The sequence below is a fragment of the Neofelis nebulosa genome, chromosome 13 (genome assembly GCF_028018385.1).
Source record: "Neofelis nebulosa isolate mNeoNeb1 chromosome 13, mNeoNeb1.pri, whole genome shotgun sequence".
Classification (NCBI taxonomy): Eukaryota; Metazoa; Chordata; class Mammalia; order Carnivora; family Felidae; genus Neofelis; species Neofelis nebulosa.
In genome coordinates, this window is record NC_080794.1 from 27,297,748 (window position 1) to 27,317,064 (window position 19,317).

A 19,317-nucleotide genomic window follows, 5' to 3' on the forward strand; every position below is an offset into this window, starting at 1 on the left:
CAATGTGTCATTCAGGGCCCTTGTTTCTTTATTGACTGTGTGTCTAGATGATCTATCCATTTCTGTAAGTGGGGTGTTAAAGTCCCTTGCAATGACCACATTCTTATCAATAAGGTTGCTTATGTTTATGAGTAATTGTTTTATATATCTGGGGGCTCTGGTATTTGGCTCATAGACATTTATAATTGTTAGCTCTTCCTGATGGATAGACCCTGTAATTATTATATAATGCCCTTCTTCATCTCTTGTTACAGCCTTTAATTTAAAGTCTAGTTTGTCTGATATAAGTATGGCTACTCCAGCTTTCTTTTGGCTTCCAGTAGCATGATAAATAGTTCTCCATCCCCTCACTCTCAATCTAAAGGTGTCCTCAGATCTAAAATGAGTCTCTTGTAGACAGCAGATAGATGGGTCTTGTTTTTTTATCCATTCTGATACCCTATGTCTTTTGGTTGGCACATTTAATCCATTTACATTCAGTGTTATTATAGAAAGATACGGGTTTAGAGTCATTGTGATGTCTGTATGTTTTATGCTTGTAGTGATGTCTCTGGTACTTTGTCTCACAGGATCCCCCTTAGGATCTCTTGTAGGGCTGGTTTCGTGGTGACAAATTCCTTCAGTTTTTGTTTGTTTGGGAAGACCTTTATCTCTCCTTCTATTCTAAATGACAGACTTGCTGGATAAAGGATTCTCGGCTGCACATTTTTTCTGTTTAGCACACTGAAGATATCGTGCCAATCCTTTCTGGCCTGCCAAGTTTCAAAAGAGAGATCAGTCACGAGTCTTATAGGTCTCCCTTTATATGTGAGGGCACGTTTATCCCTTGCTGCTTTCAGAATTTTCTCTTTATCCTTGTATTTTGCCAGTTTCACTATGATATGTCGTGCAGAAGATCGATTCAAGTTACGTCTGAAGGGAGTTCTCTGTGCCTCTTGGATTTCAATGCCTTTTTCCTTCCCCAGTTCAGGGAAGTTCTCAGCTATAATTTCTTCAAGTACCCCTTCAGCACTTTTCCCTCTCTCTTCCTCCTCTGGGATACCAATTATGCGTATATTATTTCTTTTTAGCGTATCACTTAGTTCTCTAATTTTTCCCTCATACTCCTGGATTTTTTTATCTCTCTTTCTCTCAGCTTCCTCTTTCTCCATAACTTTATCTTCTAGTTCACCTATTCTCTCCTCTGCCTCTTCAATCCGAGCCGTCGTGGTTTCCATTTTGTTTTGCATTTCTTTTAAAGCGTTTTTCAGCTCCTCGTGACTGTTCCTTAGTCCCTTGATCTCTGTGGCAAGAGATTCTCTGCTGTCCTCTATACTGTTTTCAAGCCCAGCGATTAATTTTATGACTATTATTCTAAATTCACTTTCTGTTATATTATTTAAATCTTTTTTGATCAGTTCATTAGCTGTTGTTATTTTCTGGAGATTCTTCTGAGGGGAATTCTTCCGTTTGGTCATTTTGGATAGTCCCTGGAGTGGTGAGGACCTGCAGGGCACTTCCCCTGTGCAGTGGTGTATAACTGGAGTTGGTGGGCGGGGCCGCAGTCTGACCTGATGTCTGCCCCCAGCGCACCGCTGGGGCCACAGTCAGACTGGTGTGTGCCTTCCCTTCCCCTCTCCTAGGGGCGGGATTCACTGTGGGGTGGCGTGGCCCGTCTGGGCTACTTGCACACTGCCAGGCTTGTGGTGCTGGGGATCTGGCGTATTAGCCGGGGTGGGTAGGCAAGGTGCATGGGGGCGGGAGGGGCAGGCTTAGCTTGCTTCTCCTTAGGTGATCCACTTCAGGAGGGGCCCTGTGGCAGCGGGAGGGAGTCAGATCCACTGCCGGAGGTTTGGCTCCGCAGAAGCACAGAGTTGGGTGTTTGTGCGGAGCGAGCAAGTTCCCTGGCAGGAACTGGTTCTCTTTGGGATTTTGGCTGGGGGATGGGCGGGGGAGATGGCGCTGGCGAGCGCCTTTGTTCCCGGCCAAGCTGAGCTCTGCCCTCCGGGGGCTCAGCAGCTCTCCCTCCCTTTGTCCTCCAGCCTTCCCGCTTTCTGAGCAGAGCTGTTAACTTATGACCTCCCAGACGCTAAGTTGCGCTTGCTGTCGGAACACAGTCCGTCCGGCCCCTCCGCTTTTGCCAGCCAGACTCAAGGCTCTGCTTGGCTGGCAGGCTGCCCCCCCCGCCCCGGCTCCCTCCCGCCAGTCCGTGGAGCGCGCACTGCCTTGCCGCCCTTCCTACCCTCTTCCGTGGGCCTCTCGTCTGCGCTTGACTCCAGAGACTCCATTCTGCTAATCCTCTGGTAGTCTTCTGGGTTATTTAGGCAGGTGTAGGTGGAATCTAAGTGATCAGCAGGACGCACGGTGAGCCCAGCGTCCTCCTACGCCGTCATCTTCCCTCCTGGGTCTTTCATCCATTTTGAATTTATTTTTGTGTATGGTGTAAGAAAGTGGTTCAGGTTCATTTTTCTTCAGTCACATAGGGAATTCTTGGTTGGACTTTTCTTCCCTTCAGCACTTTGAATATGTCAGGCCACTCTCTTCTAGCCTGCAAAGGCTCTGCTGAAAAGTCTGCTGATCATTTTATCAGTTTTTCTTGCATGTAATAAATTGTTTTTCTCTTGCTGCTTTTAAGATTCTCTCTTTATCTATAATTGTTACCATTTTAATTATAATGTGTCTTGATGTAGATCTCTGTGGGCTCATCTTTTTTGTAACTCTCTGGGTTTCTTAGACCTAGGTGTGTTTCTTCTTCAGATTAGTGAAGATTTTAGCCGTTGTGTCTTCAAATAAATTTTCTGGCCCTTTCTCCCTATCTTCTCTATCGAGGGCCCCTAAATGCAAACGTTATTCTGCTTGATGTTTTTCCAAAGGTCTCTTAAGGGAGCCCCTTTAAATTTTTTTTCTTTTTGCTGTTCTGTCTGGGTGAGTTCTGTTGTGCTGTCTTCCAGCTCACTAATATGCTTTTCAGTTTCATCCAGTCTGCTGTGAAAACCTCTAGTATGTTTTTCAGTTCAGTTATTGTACTCTTCAGCTTATAACTTCAGTTTGGAACTTTTTAATATTTTCCGTCTTTGTTGAGGCTCTCACCGTGTACATCCATTTGTCTGAGTTTGACGAACATCTTTATGACCATTATTTGAATTATGATTGTTTATCTCCATTTCATTAATGTCTTTTTTTTATGTCTTGTTCTTGTGTTTGGAACATGTTCCTCTGTTTCCTCATTTTGCCTGATTCTGTGTTTGTTCCTATGTTTTAGAAATGAGCCACTTTTGTGAGTCTTTTTTTTCTTAACTTTTAATGTTTATTTATTTGAGAGAGAGATATAGAGTGTGAACAGGGGAGGGGCAGAGAGAGGGAGACACAGAATCTGAAGCAGGCTCCAGGCTCTGAGTGGTCAGCACAGAGCCTGATGCAGGACTCGAACTCACGGATCGTGAGATCATGACCTGAGCCGAAGTCGGACGGTTAACCGACTGAGCCACCCACGTGCACGCCACCTCTGTGAGTCTTAGAGGAGTAGCCTTGTGTAGGAGATACTGCATGGAGCCCAGGAGTGCAATCCCTTCTGATCATCAGAGCTGGGCACTCAGATGTTGTCTTCTGTGTCCACTGTGCCCAATGGTCTGCTGTGGAGCAGCAGGAGGGCTAGGTGGGACTGTTGCCTGGGGCTGCATTGTGGGGCTTGGCAGGGCCTAGCTGAGATGTATAACTGTGATTGGGTGCAGGGGAGGTCTGGTCTGTTACCAGATCCAGCTGTGATGTGTGATGACTCTGCAGGGGTGAGCCCACTTGCTCTGGCAGGTTACAGATAGTTCCAAAATTGTTTCTGCCAGTTAGGTTACATTAGGCTGTTCTGTGGTAACAAACGACCCCAAACTCTCAATGTCTTAACACAATAAAAGTTTATTTCTTGCTCAAACAAGGACCCACTGGGTTTGTCTGACTCTTTGTGGCAGTTATCCCGTCTGAGGTGCCTTGGCAATCCAAGCTCTTTTGATCTTGCGCCTCTGTAATCTCAATTCAAGACCTCCTTGATTATTGCGGTGTAGTAAGGAAAACCATATAGGCCTTTTGCTTTCTTCTAGCACTGAGAAGATACTCATTGTCTCTTTCACACTTCATTGGCCAGAACTACCCACATGGTCATACCGACCTGCAAGTGTGCCTGCAAGTGAGTGCACCTGTGTGAGTGAGGCATCTGATCTTAGTGTGGACTAGCTGTATGTATTAGTCCCTGAAATTGAATTTTTTTTTTAAACAGGGATTTAGCTCAGAGCTCAGTATTATTCAAAAGAGGGCCTTGGAACTTGTGACAATTTATATTGTAAAAATTGGATTACTGGCCCCTGGAGAATTGGTGGAGTACTCAAGGATTGCATGAAAAAAAAATATTTTTAATGCAGATGTGACATAGCCCACTCTACTTTCATAATGTCACCTTACTTATATTCTTTAACTTCCTGTAGAAAGTTGGTTTTGTGTTTGCGATTTTGCCTAACCTTCCCACTTTTACAGGGACTCTGAAAAGGTTGAAGCTAGTCCACATCCTGCTATGGTAGACTGGCAAAGCTACCCTGAACTTAGAATGATGTGTCATGAAAAACCCCAGAAAATTAGTTTGAGCCATATGAGATTACTGATATTTAACTTTTTTTTTTTTTAATTTACAAGAGGAGTTGTATGTGTTTCATTCTTATAGTTAATCTTAGGTATAAAGCAATGACTAAGATACTGTCATTTCCCCCTTTTTAAACCTGTGTGCCATGGTGTAACCCTAATTTCAATCTTGTAATAAGATCTTTGAGGTCATTTCAAGTAAGGAATTTTGTACGAGTTTTGAATTGTAAGCATCATTGTTTTACACAGCCTCTTCAGCCGTGACCAAGCGGTTGACAGCATGACAAGTGGTTGATTTCAGTGAATTATTTAACAAGTTAATTATCCACAGTTTCCTCAGAGCATGTGGTTCTTTGTTAGGTCAAGTTCTCATTGCCCATCTCCTAACTGCATGGCTTGTGGTGAAGAAAGATACTTGCATTTCCTTCTTTAGTCCAGCCCAAGCTTCGTTGTTTTACACTAACACACCAGGGAAGTAGAAACGGCCGTCTAATTGCTTTCTGTTATGTTTTTTTTTTTTTTTTTGCGTTGTTGCAGCATCCATGACAAATGACATCTCACTTTTACCTGTTGTTTACCTCTTTTCTAACTGTGAGGCTAACTGCCATTTATTGAATATGTGCTTTGTTTCTAAGAGTCTGCTAAATGCTTGCTTATATTACCCGACCTTCACAGCAGTGTTATTAGGGAATTAGCATAATTATGCCTAGTTTCTGGATGAGGAAAACTGAGGTTTAATCAAGTCGAATGACTTAGTCAAGGCGGTGTATCTGGTCAGTGGCAAAACCGGGATTGGAGTCTGGCTCTAACGGACCCTAAGCTCATAGCAGTCACTGTGTCATCCTTGCTCCCCATTTTCAGTTTCTTTTTAAAAGCAATATGCCTCTTAAACGTGTACTCATGTAATCACCCTTTTTGCTATGTATCATTTCTATTTTAATTGAAAGGAAAGTTTAGTAGATGGTTTTGCAGATAAAAATGTAGTATTCCCATAGGCCTCAGAAGATCTGAGTATAAGGAATTCTAGATGAAAAATTGAGTTCTTGGTTCTGATATGTCCACCTGGATTTTTGTGTAATAAAAAAATAGGCTAAGAAATACTAATTCTTTCTTTAAACATTGTGAAACAGGTGTCTGTTTTATTTTCATAATTAAAAACAGACAAAATAAACCTGAGAGTTCAAAAGATAGCTCTTTGAGGGTGCTTTCCATGGAGTATGCTTTATAAGGTCTTGAATATGACAACCCTCAGTAAGCTTTTGATTTGTAAATACAGCAGCAGTTTTAAAATGGATCACAATGTGTTGTTTTGTTCTAAAGGCTATCTGGGTGAATTCTCATATTCTCAAAGTACTTATTGGCTTCCCAGTGTAAATATTTAAACTTTTTAGATTTCATAGTTTTGAAAGCTCTTAAGTTTCATATTGTTTTGGCTTTAGGTTACAAAGCCAGGAAACATTTCTTTTCAACGTTTTTTTTTTTTTTTATTTTATTTTTTTTTTATTTATTTTTGGGACAGAGAGAGACAGAGCATGAACGGGGGAGGGGCAGAGAGAGAGGGAGACACAGAATTGGAAACAGGCTCCAGGCTCCGAGCCATCAGCCCAGAGCCTGACGCGGGGCTCGAACTCACGGACCGCGAGATCGTGACCTGGCTGAAGTCGGACGCTTAACCGACTGCGCCACCCAGGCGCCCCAACCAGGAAACATTTCTGATTTGTATGCTGTCTTCATTAAGATAATGTGTTAGGCATATTTTCTAAAATGCTTTTAAACTTTCAGAGGGAATGTGGTTTCATATCTATTTTATGAACATGATCCTTATGAATGTGATACTAATTGGACTACAGCAAATGGAAAATAATAAAGGGAACGACGAATATCAGATTTTACATATTTGCTTTTTTACAAAAATCAATTCATAAATGGATGGGATGGAATGTGGTACTATCAAAACCTTTGTGGTTAAATTTACTTTTAATCATTTTTGCCTTATTATCTTTTGGCAGCTGGAAAATCTTTAATCTTTGTGGAAAGAAATTGAACTTTAAACCTTACACACTGAAAAGAAAAAAAACTGCTAAGGTACACAGTTAATAAGTTTACTAATTGTAAAATTAATCAGTCAACAGCACATTCACAGAAAACTATGCTGATAATTATATAATACTTGCATTGTTCTCCTACTTTGATTTATTGTATTTGCTAATTTTGCAGTAATAATATTCATTATATTTTTGATAGCCTGTAATTCCTATTGCAAACATTTCAACTTGCACTCTGTATATACTTCTGGTTTTAAGACAGAATTTAAAAGTGACATGCAAACTTAAAGTTAAAGAAATAATTACACAAATAGATGAGCAGGTTCATCTGCTATCCCAAACAGTAATCTGAAGTGAAATTGGGTTCCAGTTCTATCTCCATCACTTATTAGCTCTAAACATTTGAGTGGTTATTTAACCTGTATAAGCCTTAGTTTTCTTATCTGTAAAATGGGGCTAATATAAGCTTCTGCCTCATAGGATCCTGCAACATTAATGAAATTATCTGTGTTAACACACTTAGTGTCGGCACATGGCAGGTGCTCCATAAGCCTCAGCTATTATTTTTATTAACATGACAGTAATTTTTTGGGAGTAAGAGATTATCTGGTTCCTTTGAAGTTTATATAGACATAAATATGCCCATGTGGATTATGTGGGACCTGATAAAACAAAGAGTAAATACATTAAGAGTGTTTCTAACAGTTATGGTTTACTGATAACATTTATAACAGTAATGTACTGCTTACAATAATGAAGATCCCCATGAACAAATCATATTTGTAATAATGAGTATAATTATAATGGATTAATAGCATAATTAGGATTGTGATGACTATTAAAAAACTGAGTTAGAAAATATTAACTTTATGTATGTGTTCATATACATTGTTTATGCCAGAATGACATTGTGAATCTGAAAGTGATGAGATAGCAATCAGGGAACTTATGTTGCCTGAAAAGGAGAACTGCTTGCATGGAAATCCTCCTTTGACCAGAGAAATGGGCATCCATCTGAGAACAGAACGACATCTTACTAAAGTAAACATCCTATAATCCACATGATAATAAGTCAAAAGAGAGTAGGACATCCCACCAGGAGTCAATATGCTGTTGCTATTCTGTATCACTCTGGAGTGTGGACTCTTAACATTTGACAAAGAATCTATTGAAGCAACGTGGAGATGATTTGCATGCAAGGTCAGGGGAATACTTTTGCAATGCCACTGGATTTCATATAAACTGAAACCATGCAAATACCTCTCTACCATGACTTTTTTTTTTGAATTGCAGCTGAATAAAGGGTTCTTCATGCTTCCTCTCCTGTGAGATCTTCCTAGATTACATTAGACCTAATTATATTATGTTAATTACGAGCTGACCATATATGAAGCAAAATAAAGTCACTAAGAATGAATGATTTTTATAGGGGGGTGAAATTTTGAGATTAATAAAAGGTAAAAGGACAAAAAAGTCACAATTTTATCATCCCAGATAATTCACTCCAAACCTCTGCCCCCACCCCCAAAAAGATTTATACTTTGATACAAAATGTATCATTTATTTTATTTGGCTACTATTCTACTGAAACTAATTTTAAAATTCATTTAACTAGCTAAATTGATGAAAGTCTTATGCGTAAGTGCAACGAATAGGTACTGAATGGGACGAATTAGACACATCTCTTGCTCTCAACAAGCTTATCATCAAGAAGGGAAGTTAACAGGCTAAGATTAGGCAAGAAGAGATCATGTATAAGAGATGTACTATGAGCATTATGCTGTAAAAAAGTAAACTTACATGTAAGTGTCTGATGAGGTTCAGGACAATGATCTTTAGGCTATTTACAGAGGCAATGTAAACTTATACTTAAGTTCTCCTTACTGCTATGCTGTGGCAATCATCCATCCATCCATCCATATATCAAACATTCATAGAATTTCAAGTCTGCCAGGCACTAAGCCTATAAAAATGAATTAACCTTTTATGGAGTTCACAGCATAGTAGGGGAGACGGCACATTTTGTTGCAGTTTATTTACTTTTCTCAATGGTAGGACTGAAATATGTATCAGGTGCATGGAAGTAAACGGGATGGACGCTTAGGGTGTAAACATAATAATTATTGTTAAGGGTGGCTTAAAAATGATCAGTTTGGAAATGCAGGGTTTTAGATCTTAGGGGTCATAAAAATGACCTCATACATTTTACACACGGTGAAAGGTTCAGGGAAGATAAATGATTTGTTCAAGGCCACATGGCTTATGGCAACTAGACTGAGAATTGGATCCACCCCTGGTTCTTTCAGCTCCACTCTGCTCCTGTTTCCATCAAGTCCATTGCCTCAGGAGGGTTAATAGTTAATATAAATGTTTATGTAGTGCTTGAGCCAAAGAAACGTGCCCAGATTGTTGCTTAAAAGGGAAATAAATTGTTATATGAGCAACTTAATTGCAGGTACCAGATTATAAGTAGATTTACTCTGCAAAGACCAACAAAGGAATTAATACAGCTTTATGAAGAGATCACCTTACGAATTAGGGAGTCATCAGTATTCTGCACGACTCTGATGTGTGAAAGCAGAGAGACATTTTATAAAACATTAAACCATGTAGAAACTGGGGGCAGATTCATAAAAGCTAAAAGAAAAATAACCATTCCAAGTAAAGGTAGAGGCTGAAGTAGACTTTTAATAAATTAAGTATCCTCCTTGGCTGTTTCTTTTTTTCTCTTTTTCTTTTTCCAGACAAGAATTTGTAGGCCTATGTTCAATGGCTACTCCTGAGATAATTTGGATTCTAGGGTAGTCTACTGTAATACAACATTTTAGAAGGATGACATCTACTCAGCTATTGACTAGCTGTTGACTTGGGACAAGTTACTTAATCATTCTGAGCCTCAGTTTCTTCATTGATACTAAGAAATACGGAATATGAAACCACTTAGGATTCCTTCCAGCTTTAAAACCTTATGCCTTTGCAATAGGTAATACTTGCTTGTTCAGAAACTATAACCACAAATGGTTAGCTGAGCTTTGTGTCCTACCTAATATGCACTGGTAAATAAAGTTGCTGATAACTAGGAATAGAAAGAAAAATGGTAGCTCACTCATTTTAATGAGAATGCTGAAAGCATATGCAATGGCTTATTATTAAACTATTCCACTAGTGGAGAAATTGGAAATATCACAATAAAAATTTTCAATTTTCCATTCCAGTAACTTTATTGAATTGCCAAGGCATATAACAACAGCCAAAGTTGATACATTAAATGTAGATGTTTAAGAACAAAGTTAATATGTGGTATTATTGTTTCTCATTTTAGTCCCTTTCTGCCAACCCTCTCCAAAGTTAAATAAATCTTCTTCCTTACGTATTGCCAAAAAGTGTCTTGCTATTTCTGATAGTTTGAATATTTTTTTCACCTAATTTTTTATTCTTTTGTAAAGGTAGTAAATCACGATATATTTCTATTTCTTCACTGCCAAATCTAATACAATGTTAATATTTCTGTAGTTTCCACTGAGTCTGTCTTCTGGCTTCTATTTTCAGTTTATGATCTTTGTTTCTATATTTGGTAAAAGTCTGCTTATGTTTTTCAAATATGATGTAAGGCAATCTTTTAACAAAATGTTTCTGAGTGAAAGCAATCTGAATTATTGTAATTTTAGATATATGCTTCCCAAGAAAGCAATATAATGCTTTTTTTAAAGGACAGAGTTGCTATTTGGTTTCAAATATTGTTACATTTTATGTATTTATTCTATAGTTAATAATATTCTCAGCCTTTTCTTTGATGCAAATGTCACTGTAGAAGCTGTCTGCTTTTTGACCCAGATTCTCTTTTTGTGTTTCCTTGCCAGGACAGATGAAATTTCTTCTGGGCTCTCTGTTTTCTGCATCAGCTGTGGACCTTCATCCTGGCCACTAGGGGACTTTGGTTTTGATCATATTCCAAAGAGCTGGCAATTAATTAGCATGAACAGAGTTGTTAAGAAGTTGCATAAAGAGCTCTCAGTGTTATAATCCATGTTCTTTTATCTCAGAAAAATTCTGAGTAGATGTGTGATCCACAAGGATACATGATCTGTTAACTCTGAGAATGATCACTGATGACCTGGAGATTTGTTAGTATTTGGGGAAGTGTCAGCTATATTGGCAATGTTCTTCAAAGAAGCCGTGGTCTCTAGTGGGCCTCAGTGGTAGCCAGACTAGAGATGGTTTTGCTACTATTCAATTCCATCTGTGGGGGTGGGGTATGATTAACATGATCCTTGATTAACAAGAGGAAAGCTTCTCACCAGTAGAGTGGAAGAAACCCCCCTGGGAAGTAGAAGACATAATCAGATTGCCTGGAAATCAGGCTTTACATGAACAGTTTATGGATGGTTTATACAGAAAATAAAATATTAAATTATCTCTCTTTGGGTAGAGGATGCAAGGGAATCACATAGCACCTCCACATTTACTTCTCCCATTTTAGGACAAATATTTAGAAGAAGAAGAAGAAGAGGACCCAGCATATGATGTTGCAGAACCAGTTGGGAGACAATAGCCCAAACGTTTAATAAGATCAGCCAGGCTTTACCTTAGGAGCCAGGATGGGGAGGGACCAGGACTACCTCCAAGGGCTCATTTGCTTCAGCCTGTGCTGTGGAGGTCTGCCTCCCACAAGCTGACTGTATTGCCTGATTTCTAATTAGCCTTCCAACCACAGTCACAGCATGAATCTTGGATCAAGGGTCTCATCTTCCAGTAATCTACTGTTATTTTACTCACAACCTCTGCCTGAAGAACACATACCTTTCCTGACCAATAGTTATGCCCATCCTGAGTCTGACAGGCATGGTTTCCCTACATGTAAGAAATGTTTATTGATCACCTAATAGATGAAATGCAAATGTGAGCAGGAAACAGCCCCTATATTTGAGATGCTTCTAGTCTGTGGGGTGGGGGCAAAGGTAAACAGGTAATTATAATAGTATGTACAATAGTGGGGTAAACACTGTCATAAGAACCCATTGGAGGAGCACTCGTTTTAATATTAGGCTCTACTAAATAGTTCAAAGCAGAACAACTTGCTTTATTTCTGTTTTTCAAAATGGCGGCCATCATGACTACTATATTCGGTTGACTAAGTTCATTGGATTCCATTACCCCATAGACGGCTTCTCCCATGACTCCTAGACCAGGGAATAATGGTGTATGCAATAGTTGCACACTGTGGAGGCGTCACCGCTCACAGAGTTGCTCCAGCTCCACTTACCCTTTCTCTTTGCTACAGGTGACTGCACCACAGATTAAAACTCCTTGGTAACAGTTAGCTGTTCTTTTTGGAGAATCTGCAAAAGTAAATCTTCCATATCATGCAGATATGGAAGCAGGTGGAAACCCTAAAAGGCAGCCCCTACAGAGGGGGCTCCTTAGACTTCTGCTGTTGAGAGTCCCCACATCTCAGCCCTGTTCTGCCCTTCCGAATCCTTGTTCCTCATCTTTAATTCTGCAAGACACTCTGGTATTCTTCTAGTAATTTTTTATGCTTGAATTATCCATGTTTTGTGCTTGTAGCCCAAGAATGCTTATGATGTGCTTGAATATTCTTTAGTTCTATTTGTGTAATTTCGAAAAATATATCACTTGTGTTCAGACAATGCACACCAATTTTTCTGTTGTTAGCTGTAAGTGCTGAGGAATGTTTCTGACTTCCTACAACTCCGTCTCTTTAGACAAAAAAGCAGAATTGATATCTCCTGGTTGCTAGGTTCAAAGGTCAGCTGAAGGCAGAAGTGGAATCAAGACATCTTCTAGAGCTTTCTCTGCTGCTTACTTTATTCAAGGCTAAAGGATTTGGGGGAGAAGAGGACCTAGTCCTTGTATTTCACTTTTCTAGTGTTTCTTGGCAAGCCAGGACTCTTGCTCTTAACTTCTGAAACCGATCTAGCTCTTATGTTTGCCTTAGATAGGCCAGGAGTCCCACTCACACTAACTCCCTATAGAGCCCCTCAGGTCTCTGCCTCTTTACTGGGAAACCTTCTTCTCTTCTCTGAGCTTTCTTATATCTACCCTGTATGTGTGTACATGGATTATTCTAATGAAATGATGACTGTGTTGATCGTGATATGGCTCCTCTCCAAGATGATACCTCTGAAATCACCCTTCTCACTGTGTTGCACTACAGCCTATGGACAAGTGGCATTGTCCTCTAACTTTAGTCCAGCTCTTTGGACTTCCACCTGTTTAAGTATCTTAATGTTTTTATATAAACCACTAAACTGGAAGCCATCTGACTATCCACATCTTCTTCATCTGGCAAGTCTTCTGTTCTCTTCCACCAAGAAAACCTACTGAAAACACACTAGTGATTACACTATGCAATTTTGAAATTCATAGCATTTAAAAATATATCAATGGCTTTTAAAAAAACAAATCTGAATCCCTTTCTTGATATGAAATTGTATGTGAATGTCCACTATAAAAAGTTAAAAAAAACCCAGAAAACAAAAAACAAACACAAGAGTTACTCTGGTGGAGGTAGAATCTAGGTTGTGGATGGGGTGGAAGGGGGCTTGGCTGAAGTCCTACTCATTTGGAGCTTCTCTTCTCTTCTGCTGCTGCCTTGGGAGCTCCCCCCACCTGAATACTTGGGATTACCTGGAGCACTGTTTCTAAACCACTGACCTTAATATCATTCATTTGGTATTTATTCAGTTACTGTCTTTAGACAATTCTTACACTTCAGCCGTATTATTACAATTTGCATGGTCTTTTAATTTTCCAAATATTTGTTTTGACTTCTCCACTAGATCATAATCTCTTTGAGAGTATGAAAAGTATCTTATGTCACAGGGGAGTCAAATCAAAATCCACATAGACAAAATCAGTGCTCAGCTCAAGGACACCCTGTCAATAATTACTGATCAATTGCTAATTCTGTCTGATCTCTAACACTCAAGAGAGCAAACTAGTAGGAACCTGGACATGAATAGGTAGCAGATCTAAGTAGCACAGCCAGGTGGTAAGTTGGGTTTTTCTTCTGTAAGATTAAGATATTGACCCCTTACTGCTGACATTCTTCTAAAGAATGCTATCAGGCACAGTGAGTCGGAAGTGTGTACTTCTTATTGATGACAGTGTTTGCTTGTTACTGGACTGATATGCTCATCAAAGACTGAGAGCACAGCTCCACCTGTTATTCCAGGTGTGACATTCATGTCAGCAAAGTTTCCAATCACAAGCAGAAGTGAAAGCAAATGCAATTTCTGTTCAGTACACAAGAAACCAGAAAAGATATAGGAAACCCAACCCCCTTATCAAAGCTGGCAGTGTGACTAATTACATGGAGAATGAATGGGCAATATTATGTGCAACACTTCAACAGTCAGTTTGGGGTGAAATTTTTCATTCTGTTCATTGGTGTTACCACTGATTAATAGCCAGCATGACTCAAAAAATGTGTTTGTATCCACAGTAGTTGGCTGACTCACATGATTGAGTGTTATTTATCCAACATACACTATCTGATGATAGTTGTATTTTTCAATATGCTTTATAATCAGAAACTACTTGTTTCTCTCAATGTGCACTGAATGCTTTATAAAGGAAGAATAAGCTTATATAATATCTACTATAGAAAGGGAGTTTTAAAATTAATATCTGTGTTAAAGCTCTGATTATTTAAATAAAGTTAAAACTAACTTGAGCAAGTCTTTTGAAAATATTTAACAGAGAATGATTATACAGTCACCTCCTATTGCTTCAAAATATCTTCACATTTCCAAAGTCTACATGATACAAAAGACTGGCATTATTACAGAGGAATTGCCCTTGCCTGGCCTTTTGTTTAAAGCAGACTTATTGAGTCCAATTTTTATTATTAATAATATAAGGTATGCATATGTTCTATTCTGAAGAATACCTCCATGCATTTGATCTTATTCCTCTTTATGAATTCCCTATTTAGGAGAAATGGACAGAGATGGCCATGATCCTTTTAGAGCTAGAGCAACAGAAAAACAAAGAAGTAAAGGATTTGCCATAGTCACAAATGGATTGGGCTGACACTAACATCTCTAGTCTCCTAGTCCAGCATTCTATCAGTCATTGAATCCCTGTTTTGCTTTCCGATTGGAATCACTCTTCATAAATGAGACACATATTGCATGGATTGCAACACCAGTGACTTTCATAGGGTGTGTGTATACGTTTGTGTAGGAGGATGAGATTCCAAAGGGTGGTATCAGAGTTTTGGTGTGGTTGCAGAATTTTGGGATAGTTTTAACACGCTCCTAGAAGAACTCTGAAAAATCATGGGCATTATGAATGTATTTTCTGTACTTTTCTAAGTCTTTCCTTCTATACTTCCTACATTTTCCTAGGAGTCTAGAAATCTTTTATTTTGGAAGCTAAAATGCTTCCTGTTAGAATTACTCTTTATATAATACACATTGGCTGCTTCATTTAGACAGTGAACCCCTTGCCATATTGATATTTTTGGTTTGGTTCAAGGTCAACCTGCTTCCCGATGAAACTCAACCTCTCTCTCCTAAGAGATTAAATGTGACCTGGCTCCTGGCTGTACATTTCCGCACACCCTTGAAAGAGTACAAGTGGTCCTCTCCTGAGAGGGAGAGAGAGTTTCCTGAAGGGAACTTTCTGCTCACTCCTTGGATCCTGGCTGAGTCAACCAAATATTTCCCATGTTAACAGTAGTAATGACTACATGGTAGACCAGACATCCTGAGGAGGTGGGCTGAGGGTTAGGGAGGGATGGAGAGAATGTAACTCTGTCTATTACCAGGACAATGAAGTGTTCTGCTTAAGACATGCCTTGGTGGGATGTAGAGACTCCTAAGGAATATGACCAGATCCAGAAGAATGTAGAAAGGTGTAAGGAGAGCTGTGATGAGGAGTGGTCTGAGATGCATGTGGTGGGCTGTGTGTGAGGGGGTGTCATATTCATTACTCCATACCCAACTTCCAAAGGAAAAACACATTTGTAACTGTCAGAAACATGATAGAATTGTCAAAGTATATGCAATTATATGCTCATGCAACAAATATTTGTTGAGGGTCTACAAAGTAGCAAAATTAGTGGCCATTAGTAGCAAAATTAATGGGACAGTGTGCCAGGCAGTGTGTAGAAATCTTTGCATCCATTTTTAAAAATTTAATCCTTATAATTCTCTATATTAATTTTTAATTTAATCCTTATCATCGACTTATCAACTATGTCACTATTTTGAGGAAATTGAGACTCAGAGAGAAAGAGTAAAGTGTCTGAGGTTACACAGCTTGTGAGTGGAATCTGGCTTTGAGCACGTGTTGTTTGACCCCAGAGTACCCCCATATTTAACCATTGTACTCCATTCCTAGGGGCTCACACTGGAGATGCTCCAGAGTATAAAGCAGATACCTGCCTTTGTGGGACTTCCCTGTTAGGAGGAGAGCCAGCTGTCCTGGTTAGCTTGGGAATGTCCCAGTTTTAGCATTGAAAGTCTCCTATCCTGGGACACCTCTCAGTCCTAGGGAAACCTGGGACTGAGGGGTGTCCCAGGATATGAGGATAGTTGGTCAGCAGATCTGCTAGTGCAAATCTGTGTTTCCTTTGAGTCTGGCCCAACTGTGTCCAATCTTTTATCCATCACATGCATTCTAATTGTGCTTTATTTATAGTTTGAAATCCTCCTTTCTAGACTGTAAACTCCTCGAGGGTGGAGACTACACCATTTTATTTTTCACTACATTTTATTACCATTCAGTACAAAGCATGACATTTATTGAGCATGACTCAATAAATATTCCTTGAATCATTGAATAAATTATGTATCAGAGAAATAATAGCATTTAATTTGAGTTCAACTGTTGAGATTTGCCTTCTGAAAAGCAAGAAGGGAAGAACTTAAGTTGTGTGATCTTAAGCTGTGATCTAGAGACTTTTCTAGTGTGTACAAAACCACTAACATGAGTGTATATTATGTGCCAACTGTGTATATAAATGTGTGTATGTGTGTATATGCATGTATGTGTATATATATATATATATATATATATATATATATGTAATGCACACACACACTCATCCAATTCTCACCTGATTTCATGAAAGATAAAACAAAGGCAGAAAGAGATTAAATAACATGTCAGATATTAGTATTAAGTTATATGAACATCTTAGCGACCGGAACTTAAACTTGGGAGACCTTATATCAGTTTTTCACCACTATGGAGAACTGTGCTATTTACATACTTTGTGGCTGACATTATGGGTGTGGTGGTCCAGCATTCCGGTTCTGGGCCATGAACCAGACTCCTTATGAAGCCCATGATCGAAATGGATGGGTCAAGAGGTACCCTCTTCCATCCCCAAAGGACTCTATAAATTTGCGTATATAATCCAATTTGTTATTCTCTCAGTAGCGAGAAGTAGTTTTTAAGCCTAAATAAAATATGTCTTGGTGCTCGTTTAGGAAATGAATGTTTATGCTCCTCTGTAAAACATCCAAAAGCATAGACTTGTTGACAGTTGCAGGAAAAGGAAAGGTTGAAACCATTCAAAGATGAGAAAGAAAGTGGAACTGCTGAGATAAGATTATTTTAAAGGACTGTGTGATTAGGACTTCAGATTTGAGCTACATTAAATCTAAATCTAAATACAAAATACAAAATTGTGATAGAGAGATCAGATAATACGTTAGTTATAAGTGCTGCTCAGGTCTCTCCTGGGCTCCAATGATCTTTCTGTGGAGCTGATTACGCATCTTGGTCTTGGAATTACAGGTCCCCCCCACCACTCCCACCTCGTGACGTTGTAGCTAATGCTACCCTAGGTCCCCAATACCCTTGCAGCAAATCCTGAACTTGCCTCTTCCAGCAGTCATAAAGAGCCCAAGTAACACAGCTATGCACTAAATGATGGACATGGACATATTTTTAAAAAATTCTAGGTTTTGAAGACCACAGCAGAAATTTTAGTGATGGCATTGGATGCACAAATACAAAGGACAATTATTTGTGATGAGTTTTATTCAATAGCTGGCAGGTTCATTGATCCTTTGCATCGTGGGGATACTGTCCTTGTTTTAGGAGGGAAAGTAATTGTGAAGTAATAAGAGCAACTGCATTACATACAAAATTTTGGCTCCTAATTGCTATAATAACAATGTGAGTGGGTTCTTCTACTTAGTATTTTGGCAAAAGGGTCTCAAATGGGGCAAACAGTAGGCAAAGCAAAGGGAATAAGGTATATTAGTTTTAGGTACATAACCTAAAACTCCATAGGAAACACTGAGATTTGATTATGGTATTTAAATATACTTTTCTGAATATCACATATATTCATAAATAGATTAAAGCACTCCATGATGCTTTGCTTTTGACAGATTAAATATTCCTTAAAATGGTGGTATAAAGAACAAAATGAAAATCAGTCAACCAAAACTTTTCCCACATCTTCAAATATCTGTAAAATCTCATCTAGTACTAATTGCTGTAAACTTACAGTTAAGAGAAAGAAATTACAAATAAACTGATAAAGTTGGTGAATTGACTCTTTGCTTAATTAATTTTTCAGCAGAATGATGTTTTGAAGATGAGTCCAGTTCCCAAAAGGCCTCCTTCCCCCAGCTGCCATCTGAAGCATGTCATGTCTCGTATCAAATGGTCATTGAATGGGAGCTGCTAAAATTACCCGGTGTTACCAGGCCCAGGAAAAGCTCAGATGTCTTTCCTGTTACCATGCTGACAACTGTTCTCCCCTGATGTGAAATTTTTTCTTTATCGAGTCTTCCACACACTTTCCTAGTGTGTCCTAGTCTGTGCTTCATCCCTGGGACAGTCTTTTTCTCCATTTGTTATATTCTCTCTTCATCTAATCCTCAATTTCTTTACAGTTCCTCCCCATCCCGAACCTACAACCATGTTCACCCTTTTTTACAAACTCATTTCTTGGTGCTTCATGTCCTACTGGCCATGCTTTAAGCTGCTTACTGTCTTACTTCTCTCTGTGTCTTGAAAATATTGTTTGATACTCACTATTCTGGTTAATTACTACTTACTAAATTCTCAACCAACTGTTTTTGGCTTGCCAAATTCCACTCTGCTCCACTGAAACTGCTCTTAAGATGATCAGCGATTTCTTAATTTCCAAACTCTGTGTCCTTTCATTGGTGAACATCCTTCAAGGTGCCTGTGCAGCATGTGAATCTCCTTTTTCCTTCTTCCTTTGACATTGTTCTCTCACTGTTCTCTTCCCTTCTGTTTGGCTCTTCCTTTTTGGTTGCTTTTGTTGGAATTTCTTCCACAGTTCTGTTCTTAAGGTTGAGTTATACACAAATGTAAATGGAATTGTTGTGAATTACTTATTTATTATTTTTTTTAATTCTAGTATAATTAGCATATAGTGTTAAATATAGTGTTATATATTAGTTATATATATATATAGTGTTATATTAGTTCAGGTGTACAATATACTGATTCAACAATTCCATGGGCCACCTAGGTGGCTCAGTTGGTTGAGCGTCTGACTCTTGATTTCAGCTTAGGTCATGATCCCAGGGTTGTGGGATGGAGGCCTGAATCTGGCTCCAAACTGAGCATGGACCCTGCTTAGGATTCTCTCTCTCACTCTCTCTCTCTCTCACTCTGCCCCTCCTCCTCCCCACTCACATTCACATGC

At 39.1% G+C, this 19,317-nt stretch overlaps 1 long non-coding RNA gene across 1 annotated transcript in view; it reads left to right on the forward strand.

The window, feature by feature from the left end:
* Positions 1–12,299, forward strand: part of LOC131492701 (uncharacterized) — a 28,979-nt gene extending 16,680 nt beyond the window's left edge. The window contains exons 3-4 of the long non-coding RNA XR_009252245.1: positions 6,612–6,687; positions 10,508–12,299. This is a non-coding gene — a long non-coding RNA (uncharacterized LOC131492701). The remainder of the gene's footprint in view (positions 1–6,611; positions 6,688–10,507) is intronic.
* Positions 12,300–19,317: the final 7,018 nt, after the last annotated feature.